Source organism: Plecotus auritus (assembly GCF_963455305.1).
Source record: "Plecotus auritus genome assembly, chromosome: 5".
NCBI lineage: Eukaryota > Metazoa > Chordata > Mammalia > Chiroptera > Vespertilionidae > Plecotus > Plecotus auritus.
This window is the reverse complement of record NC_137776.1, coordinates 156,869,341-156,879,269: the sequence shown is the minus strand read 5'-3', so window position 1 is coordinate 156,879,269 and position 9,929 is coordinate 156,869,341.

Below are 9,929 nucleotides of genomic sequence, written 5' to 3'. Positions count from 1 at the left end.
GGTACCCACTATTCCTGGACTAGTTGGAACCACCATATGAATAGGATGGAGTGGAGAGGGCAATCCTAGAAGATAGTGAGGGGATTAGTGCTGGGAAAGTAATCACAAGGTGTCCATTACACAGTGTCCATTACACAAATGCCTCTGTACTCTGTCATGTGTGAGGCACTCATTCATTCAAAAAATGTATTGAGCCCCTACCATGTGCTAGCCACTGTGATAGGCACGGGAACAAGACATACCCCGTTCTGAGGGAGTTTAAAGTCTATCTGGCAAGATAGGCAATACATAATTATACTCTGTAATTTATTGCAATTGGGGTGTTATAAGGGAGGAGGGCAGGATATATGTGTATCCTCTGACGTGGTTTGGGGGAATCAGATGTCTTCCCTTAAGAAGTGAGTTTGAAGCTATGACTGAAGAATGAGTAGCAGTTATTTAGAAACTCTACTGAGGACTCTGGGAAATATAAAGAGAAGACCCTGTTTTCAAGAAATGTCGATCTAACAGCTGTGTTTCCTGAAGAGTTCTGTAGAACACTGGATGCAACTACAATTGGTAAACCATCAGCAGCACATGGAAAAATCTGAAAGGCACACCAAGAAACCATAGGGGGCGTGTCTCCAGTGGGGCTGACACTAAAAGAAACTGTCACTGTGTACAAACAACTGTTTAAAACGTATTTATTGTTTAATGACAGAAAAGAATGTTGTAAGCCTTTTTACATCCTATTATGATAACTTGTAACTTAAATAAAAGGCATTTAGTTTTGCTTATGTTTTAGTAAGACTTGGTTGAGGGTTTGGGGTTGACATGTAACACACTGAATTATTTTTTCTATTTAAAAGAATGGAAAATGGGCTCCCAATTACTATTCGTGTGCAAAATGTCAGGAATTGATTACTGAAAGTACAGATGCCTGTAGTTTTATATGGCAGGAAAACTGAATTTAAATTGTTTTAGAAATGCCTTCACTAATCTACAAATCAATACTCCTCTTGTTTTAAGAACCAATATAATTGGTTGTATTAAGGGTTTTTTCATCTTCTGTTAAGTAATGATTACTCAATTGTTTTCCATAAGGTTCTATACCACTGAGCCACAAGCCTGGCTGTGCATCAAACCCACCTGAAGTTTTAAAATATATAGATATAGCCCGGCGTGAGTGTGGCTCAGTGGTTGAGCTTGGACCTATGAACTAGGAGGTCACAGTTCCATTCCTGGTCAGGGCACATGCCTGGGTTTCGGGCTCGATCCCCAGTAGGGGGTGTGCAGGAGGCAGCTGATTGATGATTCTCTCTCATCATTGATGTTTCTCTATCTCTCTCCCTCTCCCTTCCCATCTGAAATCAATAAAAATATATAATAAAATAAAATATATAGATGTGTATGTCCTACCCCAGACAAATTCAAGAGACTCTCTAGAGGCAGGATTCATGCAGCAGTATTTTTTAAACTCCCCAGATAATTCTTTTTTTAAAAAAAAAATATTATTTTATTTGTTTCAGAGAGGAAGGAAGAGGAAGAGAGAGATACAAACACCAATGAGGAGAGAGAATAATTGGTCAGCTGCCTCCTGCATGGCCCCCACCGGGGATCAAGCCTGCAATCCGGGCATGTGCCCTTGACTGGAATCGAGCCCAGACCCAGGACCCTTCAGTCCATAGGCCAATCCTCTATCCACTGAGCCAAACTGGCTAGGGCTCCCCAGATAATTCTTAAGTGTACTCAAATTTGAGACCACTTCTCTGAACAACAAATTCCTCCAAGAACTTAAGAGTAGGGAAAACATTGATACGTCCAAGAATTATGAAATCTACTACGAGTTTCCTTTTCTTCTTGGCTACCAGGAAGCTCAGCCAGTTAGTTATAGTAACCCTTCTGTGTCTGGTACTTACTTCAATTAATTCTTTTATTTCTTCAGATGTCCAAATGCTGCTTTTATAAAATCTTAATTCACTTGCATGACAATAAAATTCCAAGTCTTTGTGTGTTATCATCAGACCTTTTACCCATTCTAACCACTCATTCTAGTATACATGACAAACACACACACCACAGGGTTTAGCCTACTCCTGGAAGCCACACCTCCTGCATTTGACTTAATCTGTCCTCCTCCTCCAGAAACTTGATTGCCTTAAACATGTTCTTCAGTGGTTAAAACCTTGACTAATCCAATTTTCTATGAATCGGGGCTATCAAATCTTAATATCAACCAACTTTCTGTGACTAAAAAAAAATATTTTTTACTTTGGGAACAAAATATGTGGCCTCATTGATGCCAGAGTTCATCAACCAGTTAAAATTTTTTGTGTTGTTCTTTTCATCAACTCCAACAAAGTGATATGGAATTAGACACCCTGTGAACTGTTTCTTTGCTCTAATGTGTGAGCTGCGCTTCACTAGAGGGAATAAAATAATCCACTGTCATTTCTGTTTTTATCATATTCAGTTTTGGCAGAGAATTTATTCACTCTTTGCTATATAGTTATTTATGTGCTACAACCTCACATTTTTGCATTCCCCAGAGAACGCACCATTAAAACTCTTAATGTGACACCTCATATTTTGAGTAGACTAGAAAATAGTTACAATTTTAATTTAAATTGAAATGACTATGTAATAGCTGGACAAATCAGTGTGAGATCCCCAGAGCTCTTAATTGTAATTCTCCATTGTTTTCTATGCATAAATTTCTTTTCCAAAGTGCTCATTCTGAAATAGTCACTCATTGTGTTTCAGCTGTTCCATGCTCATCCCAAACTCACTTATTTAATAATTTTCTATGGTTAACAACTTCATAATTAAACTTTAATGTTAAATATAAATGGTTGAAATAATAAGCTTATTAGAGTGTTTAGAAAAGAAAGAGAATTAGACATTTAAGGAATGATGAATATAAGTATCAAGTGTAAGAATAGGAGAGATACTCAGCCTGGCCACAAACAAGGCAGAGACATAGATTTTGATATATATGGCAGATGTGAATGTCTGTCTGCTCCAAGCCACGGGCAGAGGAGCCTTCAACATGCTGGAAATCAGGGCTGGCTGCCACTCAGAGAGGATCTAGTTCAGGAGTGGGCAAACTTTTTGACTCAAGGGCCACAATGGGTTCTTAAACTGGACCGGAGGGCCGGAACAAAAGCATGGATGGAGTGTTTGTGTGAACTAATATAAATTCAAAGTAAAGGAGCGGAGGGGAGAGCAAGAGAACCGGATAGAACAGCCGGATCCGGCCCGTGGGCCGTAGTTTGCCCACGGCTGAAACCTACTCATTTTACAAATGAAGAATACAAAGTTCAGAAAATGGAATGACTTTTTTCAAAATCAAATGATGTTATTAGCCAAGATCAGGCTAAGAGAAGACTCCAAAGTGAACTAACAGAAGAGGGGGGGATTCTACTAAAGACAGCCAGACACCCTCTTTTCCAGAATCCCCGTGTCCACCAACACGGCGTCAGACAGAGCAATAAATGATGTCATCACCTCCTGCCGTGCTGATGATGTGTTTCCCAGCACCTGATCCGTAGGTTAAAAACAAAAACAACACCTGAGCTACTGTCAGATCAGCTTGTATTTTAACCTGATCTGGCAATGTTAAGAAGGCGAGACTGTCTCCAATAGAAAACTGGTGTAATGCCTCTCAAGCCTTCAAGTCTGCTCAGCATCTTTGAACATTGTTGGAAGCAGAAATATCTAATCTTCTCCTTCATGCCACACCCCAAAACCCCCAGGATACACACACACACACACAAAGGGCCTAATGAAGGCTGACTGCTGAGCTATCCTTCTACTTAATGAAGATTTAAATCACCTAGAAAAGAATCTTCGACAGATTCTGGCAAATCTGCGGTCCACTACTGACCCTGCACTACCTAACTTTCTGTAGGACTTTCATCAAGTCCACTCGCCACACTAGGCTTCAATGTCCTTATCTGGAAAATGAGAAAATAGGCCTAAGGACCCACCCTTCCAGCCCTAATATTCTTTGGCTTCTAATTCCATCCCTTAATTCCATCTTCATATTCTTCACTTGACATTTATTGCGCATCTTGTATAGGCCAGTCTTTGTGGTTGGCACTGGGAATATCAGGTGAATAAAAAAGATACTGTCCCTGCCCAGCCAGTGTGGCTTAGTGGTTGAGTGCCAATCTATGAACCAGGAGGTCATGGTTCTATTCCTGGTCAGGGCATGTGCCCCGGATTGAGGGCTCGATCTCTAGTAGGGAGCATGCAGGAAGCAGCCAATCAACGATTCTGTCATTATTGATGTTTCTATCTCTCCCTCCCTCCCCCTTCCTCTCTCTGAAATCAATTTAAAAAACATATATATACTGTCCCTGCCCTCCAGGGGTTCAGTCTACTGGAGATGAGCAATACAGACTGTGGGAGTGGAACACGAGAAGGGTTAGGATAAATATGAAGTTTCTCCCATGGGCATTTAAGTGAGTGGTCATGCCATTGTCCAAAATGGATAAAATGACCATGTAATGTATCATTCAAACAAGGAAGTTTTTTAGAGTCAAAGGATGGATTATTAATAATTATACTGGCATAATAGGCTTAAACTGAGGCTATTTCAGGCAACATGAGGTATATAAGTCACCATAAAGATGGGAAATATAGGAGAAAATTAGTAAGTGTGGGTCTAGAAATCTTGCCTCTTAGGAACCTATGGAACATCTACTAGTAAATGGAGCTCTATAGTGGAAAGGTAGACACAGGGGGTTGGAGCTGAGGAGAGAGATCTGGGCCAGAGATACAGATTTGGGAGTCAACATGAGCCATAGGAAGGATGAGGAGAAATGTGAAGTGTAAGAAGAAAACATTGAAGGGAAAGAGAGGAAGAGGCTGAAAAGTAGACTGAGCAGAAGTGGTAGGAAAACCAGAAGAGAATAAAGTCAAAAGCAGGGCAAGTTACCAGTGGAGGAAGCAGTCAGCAGTCGGAGGCCAGGAAGAGATAATGGCGTCCCTGGATGCAGCAACAAGCAAGTCAGAGGTGCTCTTTAGCTCCGGGCAGTGTCCTCCACAGCCATACCCTAAGGTCCCCTTGAGACCAAAAGATTTCTCACCTTCCCCTTAAACCTGGCCCCATCTCCACGGAGTCTATTTCTGAATCTGAAAAAATGGAGATGCTATCTGAAGACTACAGAATACTATTTAAAGGATAAAATAGCATCATGAATGTGAAAAGCACTTTGCAAACTATAAATACCATACTGAAGTTCTGTCTCCCTACCCACACCTTTTCTGCCTCCAACATCAGACATTTGTCCTCATCTTCCCCCTCCTTCCCTCTGCCTTCAATCTTCACCTTCATGGTCCTGCCTAACTCCCCCCAATCATTCTTGCAGCCAAATCCATGAGGATGTGATCTGAACTTCTTGCCTCCACTTCTCACAATTCCCTTGTCTTCCTGAGAGCCAATGCTCTCTTCTCCTTCCTTCGCCTCCCTGTCCTCTCTGCAGCATCCAGTATTGCCGTCTATCCCTTTTTCAAAGGTCTCCTCCCTTGACTTTGGTGACTTATCGTTCCCTCTCCAATCTCTCTTCAGCTCCTTCATCTATTCTTCAGAGACGTGGTGGTTGACAGTGGCTGGATCCAACTGCAGCTTAGATCTAGTCTACAACTCTGGGGCAAGGAGAGATATTGGGCCCATTTTCAACCTTTCTTTTCAAAACATATACTAGTATTATTTTATTGATTTCAGAGAGGAAGGGAGAGGGAGAGATAGAAACATCAATGATGAGAGAGAATCATTGATTGGCTGCCTCCTGCATGCCCCACAATGGGGATCGAGCCCGTAATCCAGGCATGTACCCTGACTGGGAATCAAACCATGACCTCTTGGTTCATAGGTCGATGCTCAGCCACTGAGCCACACTGACCGGGCCATTTCCCTCTTTCTAAAGCCAGATGCTACACTTGAGTTTCCTATCAAGAAACCCCTGGGTCTTCCACTCTACAAGGCAGAATTCAGATACTAGATTCTCATGTCAAGAACCTGATAGAATGATTGCTTACAGGATTAGAAGGGAACCTCATGTGATTCAACTCAAACCTCACCTAATCCTCATAACCACTTCCCAACGGTCCCTGCTGAGGGACTCTCCTGCCTCTGCTGGACCACTCTGGGGATAAGGAACTGGCCACTTCCTGGACAAGCATCATCCCTTCCCAGACATCTGAGAAGAAAGTCCTCCTCATATCAAACCACATCCAGCTTCTTATCCCCATGTATTCAGTTTTCCTTATACCCAATGGATCCTCCAAAAAAGGTCAAATCCCTCTTCCACATAACTTCAGATTTTTTAAGATGCCTGCCACATCTCCTCCTCAGCCTCATCTCTGGAAAGCCTGGTCACCTCCATTCCTTCCACCACTTCTCACATCACACAGCTTCAAATCCCTTCGTGACCTTGACCTTATTTGAGTGTAACCATTTACAATAGTGAAGTGTGTGTGTGTGTGTGTGTGTGTGTGTGTGTGTGTGTGAGTGAAATGAACAAAGGGAATTTCTTTTAGTTTTCCTTTAAGTAGTTCATTTTTGCAAACATCAGGAAACAATTTCCGAGAGGCAGCATGACATATGATGACATAGGAACAAGGTTATCCAGAGCCCAGCACATCAGACAGTCTGGAAAACCCTTAAGTGAAGAATGCTTGTCTCCATGAAACCTTGATAATTTAAAAGGGACAATGACTATCTGAAGCAGTCAAGGTCTCCATTAAATCCAGCAAAGCTAGGCAACTGGAGGGATGGGGGCGGGGGGGGCTTCTCATGCAAGGGGACCCTTTGGTCTTTAGCGACATCATTATCTACGGGTTATTATCATTACTACAAATACTAATACACTTTTATTAAGCACTGGCAATGACCCAGGGCAAGTGAGTTTAAGTTCATATTATATCCATTTTCATTATCGAGAGAAAAGAGGAGAATGAACAAAGGACTATAATGTGAAATTCTAAAGTAGGAAAAATGAAAAAAGGTTAATTAAAAAAAAACCCACAGAGTAAAGAGAAAGGCTCCAACTGTTCGTAGTCAGGAGCCATGATGGATGGTGGATCTTGTCACCCTGGACTTGTCCCCTATGATTTCTTTCCATCTCTCTCTCTCTAAAAAAAGATCCTCCTCTCAGCTAAGGACATAGCAGGAATGGGGGTGGGAGGGGGTGGGGTGAAGGGAAGTAGACTTTTATCTCAAGAGCCCCTTTTGACTCTGAAATTCTACAAATCAATGTTTCCTAATTCTAACATCTAGCCCCAAATAAAATCAAATTTTACATTAAAAATGCATTAATATATAAAAATAAAATACAAATGTGAAATCATGAGAGACATTCCCTTCCCCAAAGACCTTTTTTTCTTCCCCTGACTCTAAAATAGCAAAGTATGCCAAAACCGGTTTGGCTCAGTGGATAGAGCGTCGGCCTGTGGACTGAAAGGTCCCGGGTTCGATTCTGGTCAAGGGCATGTAACTTAGTTGCGGGCACATCCCCAGTAGGAGGTGTGCAAGAGGCAGCTGATTGATGTTTCTCTCACACCGATGTTTCTAGCTCTCTATCCCTCTCCCTTCCTCTCTGTAAAATATCAATAAAATATATTTTTAAAAAAATCAATAAAATATATTTTAAAAAAATAAATAAATAAATAAATAAAATAAAATAGCAAAGTACACCACTCTTGCCTCTGGGTACACCCTGGCCTTCTGTACGGTTTACATCTCTTAGGACAAATGTAAGAAATTTCCCATCAGCCACCAAACCTCTTTGAAAGTCTCCTGTAGAATTACATCTTTCTGCTTGATAACTCTGTGCTTGGTAATTCAAAATATTATTTCTCTCCATCAAACAAATGCCCAAGGCTTTTCAGAGTGTTTAAACCAGTGGAAATTTAAAACACCAAGCAGGTCAGCAGAATGGACATCTAAATACAGAAGAAGTGTGTTTTCCAGGCCAGGGTGCCCTGTGGGAGGAGTGTTGTGTTTTGAGTGTATACTTATGTTACATGGTGAGGTGTTTGTAGCTACAATGTTGGAGCTACTTATCTTGGCTGACACTTGAATCCATCAACCAAATTACACATCAAACTTTGATGTCATTTGTGGTGTCAGCTAGAAGGGACCCTAAACAAGGTTTGTATGTGTTCGCATGTGTGTCATGTTTATAGAAACAAACCTGGAGACAGGCAATGACTTACCCAAGGTCAGACAGCAGGACCAGGTCTTGAGTCCAAGTATCTGAGTCCCAGAACCCAGTGCTCTTTCTACTAAAATGCAGTCTCATTGACAGTGACACAAAATGGCATAGCTGGTCTTGGGGAGTCTTTACAATGCCTCAAACTAGGATTAAGAAGTCCTACCCCGGACCTATCTCCTCAGATGCTATGAAAGTTGACTTAGAGAAAGGAGACAGCCACCCCCACCAAAAAAAAACAAAAAACAAACAACAAAAAAAACATCCAGGAGTAAACTTCTATACATCTTGGTGTCGGCCAGTGTGTTTCTGGTTGAAGGCCTTAACACCTTGATGGCAGGATCATACATGTATTCTTACCCATATCCCACCTCGCACCAACTATGAAGTTCAAATTCAGTAAATGTTGACTGACTAACTGAACTCAAAGAAGTTAAAAGTGAGACAAGAATGACTAAATATTCAACAAATGGCATTGGGTCAACTGGATAATCATTTAGGGGGCATTAAGTCTAGCAGTGGAAGGACGAGGAGTGGTCGGGCGTACCTATCAGATATCAGATTTGTTTTGACAAAATGACTCCATGTGCAGACCGGTTAGGAGAATACTGTGAAGCTCATCTTCTGGGGCTTACTCTGGGCAGACCCTGTGCTATGAGCTGCATACATATTCTGGCAATTCTTATAACCACTCTCTGAGGAGGGCATATTTTTTCTGTTTTATAGTTGACAACCTGAAGCTTTTAGAAGCCAAGCAATTGCTCAAGGTCTCCCTGATAGGATGTAACAGAGTTTTCTAATAACTGCCATTTCAAACACCTTAAATTTTTAAAAATCACCTAACAACCCTGAGTTCTCTTCCACTTAATGACATACTCCCACCAACGTGGGTGGTGGTGGCATTAACACTTCCCTATTCGTGGCTGCCTCGGGCTGTAAGATGGGGAATTGGGAATAACCACTAATGGGTGCAGGATTTCTCTTTAAGGTGAAAGAACCCTTGCCAGCTCTGCTTTGCCAAAATAGTTCGTGGAACATTCAAGATCCTTCCAATTCTTTCATCACTTATTTCCCGGTAAACCTTCCACCCTCACCTCCTGCTACTTCCCCCTTGCACCACCTGCTGCCTCCACCCTAAATACACCAGGCATGCCTTCACACACACTATGCTTGCTGTTGAGAATGTCATACTCCCTCTTCCCTTTCTGTTGACTCATATATCCTTCAGGACCAAATGCTGTTTCCTCCAAGAAATCCCCTTTCTCCTCCAGGCAAAGTTAAGCATCCCTCCTATGCTGTCAACACTGGCTTATGCATCTGCCCCTGCGAATACTCCTTGAGTTTACTGGACAGTGTCATCTTCAGCCCTAGGACCTACTGCTTGTAAGCGCTTAGTAAATGTTTACTCAACAAAACACTCCCTGAGTATTGGATAGAAACAGTGCTATTTTTTCTCCAACTAGTTTAATTGGTAAAATCCATACAAATATAACTTGAGTGCTGGCCTTTAGAGACCAATAAAATGAAATAAAAAGACAAATTGGAAGGCCAACATTGAGACTTAAGAAAAATTACCATAAAGTAACATTTCATGGAGGTTCATAGTTCAGATACTTATCATTGTTGACCGAACACACTTACTGAAGTCAATACTCTTTTATTCAACATATTAAATGTGTTGTTTAACTCTGGTAACCACAGCTGTGACTTAGTTAACGATCTCAATAAATC